This window comes from Pinus tabuliformis, chromosome 1_1 (genome assembly GCF_031772625.1).
Source record: "Pinus tabuliformis cultivar Carrire ecotype Pingquan chromosome 1_1, CPIR1, whole genome shotgun sequence".
Lineage (NCBI taxonomy): Eukaryota > Viridiplantae > Streptophyta > Pinopsida > Pinales > Pinaceae > Pinus > Pinus tabuliformis.
In genome coordinates, this window is record NC_142297.1 from 280,274,075 (window position 1) to 280,280,206 (window position 6,132).

The following is a 6,132-nucleotide window of genomic DNA, read 5'->3' on the forward strand; positions in this document are numbered from 1 at the left end:
GCCATGATACAGTCTGAAAGGGTGCAGTAGGATGCAAAGCTTTGATGAATCTATTGAAGACTTTGAGCAGCAGGTAGATGCAATTGGTGTGATGTCTTCTTCTGGTGTGAAATTGTTCTGAAGCTAGCAAAGTACTGATGAATTTCAGGAATGTGGATTGTCTAAGGGAAGGCTTACTGAGGTATTAGTAGTTGTACAGGAAGAGTGTAGGTAACCAGTACTTGGCAACAAGGAACAATGCCGGGCACTTCAGGGCGATTTCTGCAGTTTTAACCCGCAAGCTGGTTTGTACAGAGCTGAATTGGGGCTAATGGATGGTACAGGTTGCTTATGTCTGATTTGGGTGCTTAGGTAGAGCTAAATTCAGAGTTTTTAGCAGACTTTAATGGTGATTTTTGCAGAAAATTGGAATTCACGGGCAGAATGGGAGAAGACGGCAAAATACCTGGCAAATCGACCTGGAAGCTTGCTGGCTGGGTTGCAAAGGCTTAATGCAGTCAAGCCTCGAACTTTGACCGGTTTACTTGTCGAATTTGATGGCTGAATGCAAGATTTCGCGGCAGCAGGCTTGACAACGGCTAGTTCAGCTTCGCATGTAAAATAATCGAAAAATATGCGTTTAGCCGTTTAAATCGGTAAATTTGGCAAAAGTATGAATTTGGCGCTTTTCCGCCGATGACGTCAGCATGACGTCATGGCGGGGCCCAGGTGAGGGGTGACGTGGATGCTGAGGTGTTAGCCAGGTCGGCAGGACACGGTGGCGGGCGGGCGCAAAGGCGGGCCAGCGTGGAGGACCAAGGGACGATGGGGGCGGGCACCGGCGGGGTGACGTCAGAGCGGCGTGGACATGACGTGTAGGCATGACGTGGGGTAGCGGTATACGGGGTGGCGGTAAGTGGGTTCCCCGCACCACCTTTGGGCAAAGGCGGTAAGTGGGAGGAGGGCTCCGAACAACCTTAGCGCCCGCCACGCGTCCATTGTACGGGACCGGTAAAACCACTTTCCCCGGACGCTAAAGGTCGGCATATTGAGATCTGAAATTGACCGCCCACCCTTAGATCTGGGCGCTGGAGATCTGACGGCTGGCGGGCCTCCCGACTGGTCGAGCATGTTGGGGAAGGGTCCCGCCAGCGGAATAAAATATTCATTTTAATATTTGAGCTCAAAACTATAGGTTAGTGGGTTTTGAATGATTTTTTGATCTTTTCTTGCTTAACCCGTAATGTAGTGGGATTGGGAAACGTGCCAGAGGCGGGTTTTTTACCTTAGGGACCTTTTGCAAAGATTTTTGTAGGCTAAAGGGTCTTGGAGAGGGGTTTTGCCCATGCATAGGTGAATTTGAGGGTAAAAATAACTTGCAGCAGAGGGGAAAGGGGTGAAAAAAGGTTCACCAAAGTGGCCAGGTGCCATTTGGTCCCTTTTGAAAATACACGGCTATTATGCCTAGGGGAGGGAATATACATAAAATTTGGGGCTTTATACACCTTAGTGTTAGTATTATTAGGGGTAGGGGTAAAATAGGGGAGCTAGATAGTAGAATTAGGAGTTAGTACAAGTGAAGGTGGGGGATTTAGAAAGGGGGTGTTAGCAATGGAGTAGGGGGGAAGAGAAAAGTTAGTGATGCTCTGCTGTGAGACCATGAATTTCACCACCTTTTTTGCTGATATGTTCATTGCCTTGGCAAAACATCTTTGACAACTATGTGATGGTGAATATGTCTTTTCTGCAACCACAACTGCCTACCCACTATTTCACCTAGCATTTTTTGTTTCTTCATGGAGGGGCACTTGGACTTGCAACCCTCAATTGCCTTTTCTTTTCTTTGGCTTTTTCCTTTTTTACTCTATCTGCTTCTACCCTTATCTCTTCCAAGGTCCCAGATTAGGCTTTTGGGAACCTTTGTTTCTCTACCTGAACTACTTGTCTGCCAAGATTAAGCTGTTTGGACAGACTTCTTTCTCTATTCTACAACTCAAAATTGAAACATGGCATGATCCAGATTAGACTGTTGAATCATCCACAAAAATGTAATAAGGTTCTCAATATCTGAAGTAATTTCACACACCTCTGATTACCTGGAAATATGGGATCTTTGTGCTAACAAAGCAGAGCATATTTGGATTTTCAATAATCAATCATGAAATATGAAACCTATTACTATAGGTATCCAACAGTGGCTCCACATGGGGATGGTTTTTCTTTTGAAAGACCAAGAACAGCAGGTCAGATTGCCTTGTTCCTTGAATGTCCATCTTAATCTTTGAGATCTGATGCATGTAACCTGTCAAAATAGTGTGCTTCTTTCTTGGAGAACCTCTGATATTATCTGCCTGTTGCTGCTAGTTGCAGCACTTGGGAAAACCTCTTTATACAATATAAATCAAAAGAGAATATGTACAATTGCCTATATACAATGAACCTTTGGATCCTTATCATATTGAACCATCATAATAGTGCTTCAGCATCCTGCCATTGACAGGACCTTCATCTAGTTCAGTCACAGTCAAGCTTTTAAGGAAATAAGTGTTATTACCTTGCACTGCTTGGACAGCAAATGGTCCCTTCCACAAGGAATCAAATTTCCCATGTTTCCCTTTCTCTTCTCTTCTTGCATCCCACTTTAGAACTTTGTCTCCTAGATTGAAGTCTTCTGCCTTGGTTCTTCTGTCAAAGGCCTTTTTCAGTTTTTCTTGTAGTATTTGCACTCTGCTGAAAACTTGTTCTCTGGTCTGCTGTAAACAGATTATCTGGTTGATCCTTCTTTGCATGTCATTTGGCTCTGCTTGACTTTCTTGTAGAAGTTTCATAACTGGCACCCCTAGTGATGAAGGAAATCTGGCCTCTAATCCGTAGACTAACTCATATGGGCTGGTCCCAATTGATCTTTTGGTGGTTAATCTGTCTGCCCATAAAGCATTTACTAGTTTCTTGTGCCAGTTCTTTTTGTTTTCTTCCAGCACTTTCTTAATGATGTTTATCAGGCTTTTGTTTGATGATTCAGCAAGACCATTTCCCTGAGGATAGTAAGCTGTAGAATGGCCCAAAGTAATATGAAATTTATGGCAAAAGTTTACCATTTTCTTGGATCTGAAGGCAGCAACATTGTCTGTTATTATCTTGTCTGGGCAGCCAAATCTGGCCAGTATATTGTTCTCTAAGAATTGAATGATCACTGAGTCATTTGCTTGTCTGCATGGGGCAGCTTCAATCCACTTGGTAAAGTAGTCTGTTGCTGTTAGAATCCATCTGTGTTGTCCTGAAGATGAGGGGTGAATTTCTCCAATGAAATCTAAGCCCCATTGTTGAAAAGGTCTCTCTGTTGCAATGGGCCTCAAAGGAAGTGGCAGCAGCTGTCTTTTGCCTTCAAACAGTTGGCACTTGTGGCATGATGTTGTGAATTTCTTCATATCTGAGAACATAGTGGGCCAGTAATAACCAGCCCTTAATATCTTGTCTACAGTGGACTTCCAGTACAGATGTCCACCACAGTCTCCAGCATGGAATTCTTGCATAATTTTATCAGTTTCATTCTCAAGAAGACAGTGCAGCAAAATACCTTCATGGTTTTTCCAAAGTAGATTCTCATCTAACACACAGAATTTGGATGTTTTCATTTTTAGGAACCTAGACTTAGTTCTGGACAGTCCTGGGGGAGCACACAGGTTTTGTAACACATAACAGATATCAGAGTACCATGGAGATTGTTCAAAGGCTACATTGATCTTTGGAGTCGCCAGCTCTGTTTCACTGTCCAGTTGGTTTATATCTAAGGCTTGGAAATTTGCTTCTGTCATTAACTTAGCCAAACCTTGCCCTTTTATCAACTTTGTAGGCTTTATTTCAATGTCAAATTCAAGTATGTTTGCAATCCATTTTCCCCTCCTTCCCTCTAAGTTTTCTTGGGTGAGAATGTCTTTGACAATAGGACTTGGTACATAAGCCACAACATGAGAGTAAAGGATATAGATCCTAAAATCTTTTATAGCTTTGATTAATGCATAGGCTTGTTTTTCCATTATTTGGTACTTCAAAGGAGCATCTCTAAGAGCTCTGCTGAAGAAGGCAATGGGCTTTTCATTCCCTTGATCATCTTTCTGCAATAAAACAGCAGCAATAGTATGTTGGGAGGCAAAGGAGAAAATGATAAAGTCTCTGTCAAACTGAGGGTTAGTTAATACTGGGGTTTGGGTTAAAGCCAGTTTTATGCTTTCAAAGGCTTGCTTTGCTTCCACAGTCCACTTAACCTTTGAATCTTTCTTTAGCATATTGTTTAATAGTCTGATCAATTCTGCTAAATTTGGGATGAACCTTCTTAAAAAATTGAGTTTTCCTAAGAATCCTTGCAACTCTTTGACATTCCTAGGGTGAGGCATTTGTAGGATCGCTTGTATCCTATCTGGATCAATTCTTATGCCATCTTTTGAAATGATGTGGCCTAAAAGTTTCCCTTCTTCCAAACCAAATAAAGACTTCTTGGGGTTTAAGGAAATGCCATATTTTCTGCATGTTATGAAAATCTGTCTTAAATGTTTCAAATGTTCTTGGTCAGATTTTGAGAAGGGTGTAAGATCATCTAAGTAAATGACCAGGAAATCATGAATTTCTTTTGCAAAAGCAATGTCCATTGCTCTTTGAAATGTTGCCCCTGCATTCTTCAATCCAAAGGGCATTTTCACATACTTGAAAGTTCCCCATGGGGTAGTAAATGCAGTTTTGTCTTGATCATGAGGGTGTACCAGGATTTGATTGAAACCTGAGAAGCCATCCAACAATGATATTCTTGAGGCTCCTACTACTCTTTGAAGGATGTGGTCCATTTTGGGTAAGGGATAGTTGTCTTTGAGTGACACTAGGTTCAAATTCCTTAAGTCTACACAGAGTCTAATCTCACCAGTTTTCTTTCTTGTAGGGACCAAATTTGAAATCCAGTCAGAGAACCTGATTGGTGCTATGATCCCAGCTTTGAACATTTTTTGTAATTCCTTTTCAATGGAAGGAAGAAGCACAGGATTGATTCTCCTCAATTTCTGTTTGAATGGTTTTTGATTAGGCTTGAGGGAATGGTGTGCTGTATGACAGAGGTATCATAAGACTTCAAGTCTTCATAACCCCAGGCAAAGACATCTTGGAACTCTTTAAAGAGGTCAACATATTTGGGTTTTTGGTCAGGGGGTAAAGCAGCAGATAGCTTTATTATTTTAGGCTTGTCAGTGGTACCAATGTTACATTCTTCAATTGTTGCATCTAATGGCTGCATCTTTGGTTTCCTGGAGACATCATTTGAGTCAAAAATATCCTCTAGTGGGGTAAGGCCTGCTGGAAGAAGATTGTCTTTGAGTTGTATGATTTCATCTTCAGCACTGCCCAGCTCTTCACAATCAATTTGGTGAATTTGCTGAATGTTTTCTTTGTTGAAAATGGTTGGACTGAGTAGTTGTTTTGCTGTCCTAGGTGACATTGGGTGAGCAGACTGTTGAAACTGTAATTGTGATTGACTTGCTCCATCAGTAGTTTGAGATTGACTTGCTGTCTCAAGGTCAATATTTAATCCTGTAAACTCTTGTTGCAAGGTTAAAAAGTTGTTTATTTGCCTATCATTCTCAAAAACCTGCCACTCTTTGACATTGTTTGGGATAGAAGGCCTATATTTGACCTCTGCTGTGAAACAATTGTTGGGTTGTAATGGGAATTTGAAGGTGCTGGCAAATGTTGCCAAGCTGTGAGCATGGAGATTGTGGCCCCTTGGAATCTTTGTGATAACAAACTCGGAGAAAGTTTCTAATATTTCAATTACAGCAGACCTATAGGACCTTAATCTTTTGTCATTGGTGACAAAATCCCCTTTTACTTGTTGAATTACTAGATCAGAGTCCCCCATGATCGAGAGGCTATGTGCTTGTAATGATTTTGCAATCTTGAGACCTAGTAGCAGAGCTTCATATTCTGCCATGTTGTTAGTGCATTTAAAGTTCAATCTATAAGCCCGGCCTTGTGCACAGGCTTTTTCTTTGTTATGTATCCACACCCCGGCTCCTGCCCCTAACTTGTTCACTGAGCCATCAAACTCTAGGACCCACAGACTATCTTGCTGGTCAGGGGATCTTAAATTCTTTTCATGGGATGGCCATGTGA